Raw genomic sequence first — 10208 nt, 5'->3', positions numbered from 1 at the left:
CCGCTGTGGGATAAGGACCACAAACCTGTCAAAAGGATTGGGGATGGGGGTGAAAGAAGAAGCACAGCCAACGTCATGAGAATACCAGTTCTCTAGTCACCCAGGATGTGAGAATGAGAACGCTTACAAACCTTCAGACCTTAACGAACTTCTATCTCACTCACAACTCGCAATGTCTGAGCCCGATCGAACATACCTGGAATGGCAATGTGATGTCAGAACTCATCGCACCCATCCCCTGAGTCCAATGGAATCTGGTGACCTGAGTGTGCAGGTGTGGCGCCAGCTCTCTCCAGCGACCTACCAAGGTCTCGTTGCTTCCATACCACAACGCCTCGCCGCTACTACCCGTGCCAAAGGTGGACACACCGGTGATTACGTAGGTGGCCATAATGTTCTGGCTCATCAGTGTATGTCTACGTATGTACGTTCCATATCCTCTCCTAAAACACTGGGCCAGTTTCATCCAAACTCGGTACACGTATCAATTAAAGTCTGGAAAGAACCGCTATGGGATAAGGACCACAAACCTGTCAAAAGGATTGGGGATGGGGGTGAAAGAAGAAGCACAGCCAACGTCATGAGAATACCAGTTCTCTAGTCACCCAGGATGTGAGAATGAGAACGCTTACAAACCTTCAGACCTTAACGAACTTCTATCTCACTCACAACTCGCAATGTCTGAGCCCGATCGAACATACCTGGAATGTCAATGTGATGTCAGAACTCATCGCACCCATCCCCTGAGTCCAATGGAATCTGGTGACCTGAGTGTGCAGGTGTGGCGCCAGCTCTCTCCAGCGACCTACCAAGGTCTCGTTGCTTCCATACCACAACGCCTCGCCGCTACTACCCGTGCCAAAGGTGGACACACCGGTGATTACGTAGGTGCTCTCCTAAAACACTGGGCCAGTTTCATCCAAACTCGGTACACGTATCACTTAATGTCTGGAAAGAACCGCTGTGGGATAAGGACCACAAACCTGTCAAAAGGATTGGGGATGGGGGTGAAAGAAGAAGTACAGCCAACGTCATGAGAATACCAGTTCTCTAGTCACCCAGGATGTGAGAATGAGAACGCTTACAAACCTTCAGACCTTAACGAACTTCTATCTCACTCACAACTCGCCATGTCTGAGCCCGGTCGAACATACCTGGAATGTCAATGTGGTGTCAGAACTCATCGCACCCATCGCCTGAGTCCAATGGAATCTGGTGACCTGAGTGTGCAGGTGTGGCGCCAGCTCTCTCCAGCGACCTACCAAGGTCTCGTTGCTTCCATACCACAACGCCTCGCCGCTACTACCCGTGCCAAAGGTGGACACACCGGTGATTACGTAGGTGGCCATAATGTTCTGGCTCATCAGTGTATGTCTACGTATGTACGTTCCACATCCTCTCCTACAACACTGGGCCAGTTTCATCCAAACTCGGTACACGTATCACTTAATGTCTGGAAAGAACCGCTGTGGGATAAGGACCACAAACCTGTCAAAAGGATTGGGGATGGGGGTGAAAGAAGAAGCACAGCCAACGTCATGAGAATACCAGTTCTCTAGTCACCCAGGATGTGAGAATGAGAACGCTTACAAACCTTCAGACCTTAACGAACTTCTATCTCACTCACAACTCGCCATGTCTGAGCCCGATCGAACATACCTGGAATGTCAATGTGGTGTCAGAACTCATCGCACCCATCCCCTGAGTCCAATGGAATCTGGTGACCTGTGTGTGCAGGTGTGGCGCCAGCTCTCTCCAGCGACCTACCAAGGTCTCGTTGCTTCCATACCACAACGCCTCGCCGCTACTACCCGTGCCAAAGGTGGACACACCGGTGATTACGTAGGTGGCCATAATGTTCTGGCTCATCAGTGTATGTCTACGTATGTACGTTCCACATCCTCTCCTACAACACTGGGCCAGTTTCATCCAAACTCGGTACACGTATCACTTAATGTCTGGAAAGAACCGCTGTGGGATAAGGACCACAAACCTGTCAAAAGGATTGGGGATGGGGGTGAAAGAAGAAGCACAGCCAACGTCATGAGAATACCAGTTCTCTAGTCACCCAGGATGTGAGAATGAGAACGCTTACAAACCTTCAGACCTTAACGAACTTCTATCTGACTCACAACTCGCCATGTCTGAGCCCGATCGAACATACCTGGAATGTCAATGTGGTGTCAGAACTCATCGCACCCATCCCCTGAGTCCAATGGAATCTGGTGACCTGTGTGTGCAGGTGTGGCGCCAGCTCTCTCCAGCGACCTACCAAGGTCTCGTTGCTTCCATACCACAACGCCTCGCTGCTACTACCCGTGCCAAAGGTGGACACACCGGTGATTACGTAGGTGGCCATAATGTTCTGGCTCATCAGTGTATGTCTACGTATGTACGTTCCACATCCTCCCCTACAACACTGGGCCAGTTTCATCCAAACTCGGTACACGTATCACTTAATGTCTGGAAAGAACCGCTGTGGGATAAGGACCACAAACCTGTCAAAAGGATTGGGGATGGGGGTGAAAGAAGAAGCACAGCCAACGTCATGAGAATACCAGTTCTCTAGTCACCCAGGATGTGAGAATGAGAACGCTTACAAACCTTCAGACCTTAACGAACTTCTATCTCACTCACAACTCGCCATGTCTGAGCCCGATCGAACATACCTGGAATGTCAATGTGGTGTCAGAACTCATCGCACCCATCCCCTGAGTCCAATGGAATCTGGTGACCTGTGTGTGCAGGTGTGGCGCCAGCTCTCTCCAGCGACCTACCAAGGTCTCGTTGCTTCCATACCACAACGCCTCGCCGCTACTACCCGTGCCAAAGGTGGACACACCGGTGATTACGTAGGTGGCCATAATGTTCTGGCTCATCAGTGTATGTCTACGTATGTACGTTCCACATCCTCTCCTAAAACACTGGGCCAGTTTCATCCAAACTCAATACACGTATCACTTAATGTCTTGAAAGAACCGCTGTGGGATAAGGACCACAAACCTGTCAAAAGGATTGGGGATGGGGGTGAAAGAAGAAGCACAGCCAACGTCATGAGAATACCAGTTCTCTAGTCACCCAGGATGTGAGAATGAGAACGCTTACAAACCTTCAGACCTTAACGAACTTCTATCTCACTCACAACTCGCCATGTCTGAGCCCGAACGAACATACCTGGAATATCAATGCGGTGTCAGAACTCATCGCACCCATCGCCTGAGTCCAATGGAATCTGGTGGCTTGAGTGTGCAAGTGTGGCGCCAGCTCTCTACAGCGACCTACCAAGGTCTCGTTGCTACCATACCACAACGCCTCGCCGCTACTACCCGTGCGAAAGGTGGACACACCGGTGATTACGTAGGTGGCCATAATGTTCTGGCTCATCAGTGTATGTCTACGTATGTACGTTCCACATCCTCTCCTAAAACACTGGGCCAGTTTCATCCAAACTCGGTACACGTATCACTTAATGTCTGGAAAGAACCGCTGTGGGATAAGGACCACAAACCTGTCAAAAGGATTGGGGATGGGGGTGAAAGAAGAAGCACAGCCAACGTCATGAGAATACCAGTTCTCTAGTCACCCAGGATGTGAGAATGAGAACGCTTACAAACCTTCAGACCTTGACGAACTTCTATCTCACTCACAACTCGCCATGTCTGAGCCCGATCGAACATACCTGGAATGTCAACGTGGAGTCAGAGCTCATCGCACCCATCCCCTGAGTCCAATGGAATCTGGTGACCTGAGTGTGCAGGTGTGGCGCCAGCTCTCTCCAGCGACCTACCAAGGTCTCGTTGCTTCCATACCACAACGCCTCGCCGCTACTACCCGTGCCAAATGTGGAGACACCGGTGATTACGTAGGTGGCCATAATGTTCTGGCTCATCAGTGTATGTCTACGTATGTACGTTCCACATCCTCTCCTAAAACACTGGGCCAGTTTCATCCAAATTCGGTACACGTATCACTTAATGTCTGGAAAGAACCGCTGTGGGATAAGGACCACAAACCTGTCAAAAGGATTGGGGATCGGGGTGAAAGAAGAAGCACAGCCAACGTCATGGGAATACCAGTTCTCTAGTCACCCAGGATGTGAGAATGAGAACGCTTACAAACCTTCAGACCTTAACGAACTTCTATCTCACTCACAACTCGCCATGTCTGAGCCCGATCGAACATACCTGGAATGTCAACGTGGTGTCAGAACTCATCGCACGCACTCACTGAGTCCAATGGAATCTGGTGACCTGAGTGTGCAGGTGTGGCGCCAGCTCTCTCCAGCGACCTACCAAGGTCTCGTTGCTTCCATAGCACAACGCCTCGCCGCTACTACCCGTGCCAAAGGTGGACACACCGGTGATTACGTAGGTGGCCATAATGTTCTGGCTCATCAGTGTATGTCTACGTATGTACGTTCCACATCCTCTCCTAAAACACTGGGCCAGTTTGATCCAAACTCGGTACACGTATCACTTAATGTCTGGAAAGAACCGCTGTGGGATAAGGACCACAAACCTGTCAAAAGGATTGGGGATGGGGGTGAAAGAAGAAGCACAGCCAACGTCATGAGAATACCAGTTCTCTAGTCACCCAGGATGTGAGAATGAGAACGCTTACAAACCTTCAGACCTTAACGAACTTCTATCTCACTCACAACTCGCAATGTCTGAGCCCGATCGAACATACCTGGAATGTCAATGTGGTGTCAGAACTCATCGCACCCATCCCCTGAGTCCAATGGAATCTGGTGACCTCAGTGTGCAGGTGTGGCGCCAGCTCTCTCCAGCGACCTACCAAGGTCTCGTTGCTTCCATACCACAACGCCGCGCCGCTACTACCTGTGCCAAAGGTGGACACACCGGTGATTACGTAGGTGGCCATAATGTTCTGGCTCATCAGTGTATGTCTACGTATGTACGTTCCACATCCTCTCCTAAAACACTGGGCCAGTTTCATCCAAACTCGGTACACGTATCACTTAATGTCTGGAAAGAACCGCTGTGGGATAAGGACCACAAACCTGTCAAAAGGATTGGGGATGGGGGTGAAAGAAGAAGCACAGCCAACGTCATGAGAATACATGTTCTCTAGTCACCCAGGATGTGAGAATGAGAACGCTTACAAACCTTCAGACCTTAACGAACTTCTATCTCACTCACAACTCGCCATGTCTGAGCCCGATCGAACATACCTGGAATGTCAATGTGGTGTCAGAACTCATCGCACCCATCCCCTGAGTCCAATGGAATCTGGTGACCTGAGTGTGCAGGTGTGGCGCCAGCTCTCTCCAGCGACCTACCAAGGTCTCGTTGCTTCCATACCACAACGCCTCGCCGCTACTACCCGTGCCAAAAGTGGAGACACCGGTGATTAAGTAGGTGGCCATAATGTTCTGGCTCATCAGTGTATGTCTACGTATGTACGTTCCACATCCTCTCCTAAAACACTGGGCCAGTTTCATCCAAACTCGGTACACGTATCACTTAATGTCTTGAAAGAACCGCTGTGGGATAAGGACCACAAACCTGTCAAAAGGATTGGGGATGGGGGTGAGAGAAGAAGCACAGCCAACGTCATGAGAATACCAGTTCTCTAGTCACCCAGGATGTGAGAATGAGACCGCTTACAAACCTTCAGACCTTAACGAACTTCTATCTCACTCACAACTCGCCATGTCTGAGCCCGATCGAACATACCTGGAATGTCAATGTGGTGTCAGAACTCATCGCACCCATCCCCTGAGTCCAATGGAATCTGGTGACCTGAGTGTGCAGGTGTGGCGCCAGCTCTCTCCAGCGACCTACCAAGGTCTCGTTGCTTCCATACCACAACGCCTCGCCGCTACTACCCGTGCCAAAGGTGGACACACCGGTGATTACGTAGGTGGCCATAATGTTCTGGCTCATCAGTGTATGTCTACGTATGTACGTTCCACATCCTCTCCTAAAACACTGATCCAGTTTCATCCAAACTCGGTACACGTATCACTTAACGTCTGGAAAGAACCGCTGTGGGATAAGGACCACAAACCTGTCAAAAGGATTGGGGATGGGGGTGAAAGAAGAAGCACAGCCAACGTCATGAGAATACCAGTTCTCTAGTCACCCAGAATCTGAGAATGAGAACACTTACAAACCTTCAGACCTTAACGAACTTCTATCTCACTCACAACTCGCCATGTCTGAGCCCGATCGAACATACCTGGAATGTCAATGTGGTGTCAGAACTCATCGCACCCATCCCCTGAGTCCAATGGAATCTGGTGACCTCAGTGTGCAGGTGTGGCGCCAGCTCTCTCCAGCGACCTACCAAGGTCTCGTTGCTTCCATACCACAACGCCTCGCCGCTACTACCCGTGCCAAAGGTGGACACACCGGTGATTACGTAGGTGGCCATAATGTTCTGGCTCATCAGTGTATGTCTACGCATGTACGTTCCACATCCTCTCCTAAAACACTGGGCCAGTTTCATCCAAACTCGGTACACGTATCACTTAATGTCTGGAAAGAACCGCTGTGGGATAAGGACCACAAACCTGTCAAAAGGATTGGGGATGGGGGTGAAAGAAGAAGCACAGCCAACGTCATGAGAATACCAGTTCTCTAGTCACCCAGGATGTGAGAATGAGAACGCTTACAAACCTTCAGACCTTAACGAACTTCTATCTCACTCACAACTCGCCATGTCTGAGCCCGGTCGAACATACCTGGAATGTCAATGTGGTGTCAGAACTCATCGCACCCATCGCCTGAGTCCAATGGAATCTGGTGACCTGAGTGTGCAGGTGTGGCGCCAGCTCTCTCCAGCGACCTACCAAGGTCTCGTTGCTTCCATACCACAACGCCTCGCCGCTACTACCCGTGCGAAAGGTGGACACACCGGTGATTACGTAGGTGGCCATAATGTTCTGGCTCATCAGTGTATGTCTACGTATGTACGTTCCACATCCTCTCCTAAAACACTGGGCCAGTTTCATCCAAACTCGGTACACGTATCACTTAATGTCTGGAAAGAACCGCTGTGGGATAAGGACCACAAACCTGTCAAAAGGATTGGGGATGGGGGTGAAAGAAGAAGCACAGCCAACGTCATGAGAATACCAGTTCTCTAGTCACCCAGGATGTGAGAATGAGAACGCTTACAAACCTTCAGACCTTGACGAACTTCTATCTCACTCACAACTCGCCATGTCTGAGCCCGATCGAACATACCTGGAATGTCAACGTGGAGTCAGAGCTCATCGCACCCATCCCCTGAGTCCAATGGAATCTGGTGACCTGAGTGTGCAGGTGTGGCGCCAGCTCTCTCCAGCGACCTACCAAGGTCTCGTTGCTTCCATACCACAACGCCTCGCCGCTACTACCCGTGCCAAATGTGGAGACACCGGTGATTACGTAGGTGGCCATAATGTTCTGGCTCATCAGTGTATGTCTACGTATGTACGTTCCACATCCTCTCCTAAAACACTGGGCCAGTTTCATCCAAATTCGGTACACGTATCACTTAATGTCTGGAAAGAACCGCTGTGGGATAAGGACCACAAACCTGTCAAAAGGATTGGGGATCGGGGTGAAAGAAGAAGCACAGCCAACGTCATGGGAATACCAGTTCTCTAGTCACCCAGGATGTGAGAATGAGAACGCTTACAAACCTTCAGACCTTAACGAACTTCTATCTCACTCACAACTCGCCATGTCTGAGCCCGATCGAACATACCTGGAATGTCAACGTGGTGTCAGAACTCATCGCACGCACTCACTGAGTCCAATGGAATCTGGTGACCTGAGTGTGCAGGTGTGGCGCCAGCTCTCTCCAGCGACCTACCAAGGTCTCGTTGCTTCCATAGCACAACGCCTCGCCGCTACTACCCGTGCCAAAGGTGGACACACCGGTGATTACGTAGGTGGCCATAATGTTCTGGCTCATCAGTGTATGTCTACGTATGTACGTTCCACATCCTCTCCTAAAACACTGGGCCAGTTTGATCCAAACTCGGTACACGTATCACTTAATGTCTGGAAAGAACCGCTGTGGGATAAGGACCACAAACCTGTCAAAAGGATTGGGGATGGGGGTGAAAGAAGAAGCACAGCCAACGTCATGAGAATACCAGTTCTCTAGTCACCCAGGATGTCAGAATGAGAACGCTTACAAACCTTCAGACCTTAACGAACTTCTATCTCACTCACAACTCGCAATGTCTGAGCCCGATCGAACATACCTGGAATGTCAATGTGGTGTCAGAACTCATCGCACCCATCCCCTGAGTCCAATGGAATCTGGTGACCTCAGTGTGCAGGTGTGGCGCCAGCTCTCTCCAGCGACCTACCAAGGTCTCGTTGCTTCCATACCACAACGCCGCGCCGCTACTACCTGTGCCAAAGGTGGACACACCGGTGATTACGTAGGTGGCCATAATGTTCTGGCTCATCAGTGTATGTCTACGTATGTACGTTCCACATCCTCTCCTAAAACACTGGGCCAGTTTCATCCAAACTCGGTACACGTATCACTTAATGTCTGGAAAGAACCGCTGTGGGATAAGGACCACAAACCTGTCAAAAGGATTGGGGATGGGGGTGAAAGAAGAAGCACAGCCAACGTCATGAGAATACATGTTCTCTAGTCACCCAGGATGTGAGAATGAGAACGCTTACAAACCTTCAGACCTTAACGAACTTCTATCTCACTCACAACTCGCCATGTCTGAGCCCGATCGAACATACCTGGAATGTCAATGTGGTGTCAGAACTCATCGCACCCATCCCCTGAGTCCAATGGAATCTGGTGACCTGAGTGTGCAGGTGTGGCGCCAGCTCTCTCCAGCGACCTACCAAGGTCTCGTTGCTTCCATACCACAACGCCTCGCCGCTACTACCCGTGCCAAAAGTGGAGACACCGGTGATTAAGTAGGTGGCCATAATGTTCTGGCTCATCAGTGTATGTCTACGTATGTACGTTCCACATCCTCTCCTAAAACACTGGGCCAGTTTCATCCAAACTCGGTACACGTATCACTTAATGTCTTGAAAGAACCGCTGTGGGATAAGGACCACAAACCTGTCAAAAGGATTGGGGATGGGGGTGAGAGAAGAAGCACAGCCAACGTCATGAGAATACCAGTTCTCTAGTCACCCAGGATGTGAGAATGAGACCGCTTACAAACCTTCAGACCTTAACGAACTTCTATCTCACTCACAACTCGCCATGTCTGAGCCCGATCGAACATACCTGGAATGTCAATGTGGTGTCAGAACTCATCGCACCCATCCCCTGAGTCCAATGGAATCTGGTGACCTGAGTGTGCAGGTGTGGCGCCAGCTCTCTCCAGCGACCTACCAAGGTCTCGTTGCTTCCATACCACAACGCCTCGCCGCTACTACCCGTGCCAAAGGTGGACACACCGGTGATTACGTAGGTGGCCATAATGTTCTGGCTCATCAGTGTATGTCTACGTATGTACGTTCCACATCCTCTCCTAAAACACTGATCCAGTTTCATCCAAACTCGGTACACGTATCACTTAACGTCTGGAAAGAACCGCTGTGGGATAAGGACCACAAACCTGTCAAAAGGATTGGGGATGGGGGTGAAAGAAGAAGCACAGCCAACGTCATGAGAATACCAGTTCTCTAGTCACCCAGAATCTGAGAATGAGAACACTTACAAACCTTCAGACCTTAACGAACTTCTATCTCACTCACAACTCGCCATGTCTGAGCCCGATCGAACATACCTGGAATGTCAATGTGGTGTCAGAACTCATCGCACCCATCCCCTGAGTCCAATGGAATCTGGTGACCTCAGTGTGCAGGTGTGGCGCCAGCTCTCTCCAGCGACCTACCAAGGTCTCGTTGCTTCCATACCACAACGCCTCGCCGCTACTACCCGTGCCAAAGGTGGACACACCGGTGATTACGTAGGTGGCCATAATGTTCTGGCTCATCAGTGTATGTCTACGCATGTACGTTCCACATCCTCTCCTAAAACACTGGGCCAGTTTCATCCAAACTCGGTACACGTATCACTTAATGTCTGGAAAGAACCGCTGTGGGATAAGGACCACAAACCTGTCAAAAGGATTGGGGATGGGGGTGAAAGAAGAAGCACAGCCAACGTCATGAGAATACCAGTTCTCTAGTCACCCAGGATGTGAGAATGAGAACGCTTACAAACCTTCAGACCTTAACGAACTTCTATCTCAC

This window comes from Schistocerca piceifrons, chromosome 5 (assembly GCF_021461385.2).
Source record: "Schistocerca piceifrons isolate TAMUIC-IGC-003096 chromosome 5, iqSchPice1.1, whole genome shotgun sequence".
Lineage (NCBI taxonomy): Eukaryota > Metazoa > Arthropoda > Insecta > Orthoptera > Acrididae > Schistocerca > Schistocerca piceifrons.
Note: the sequence above shows the minus strand (reverse complement) of the source record.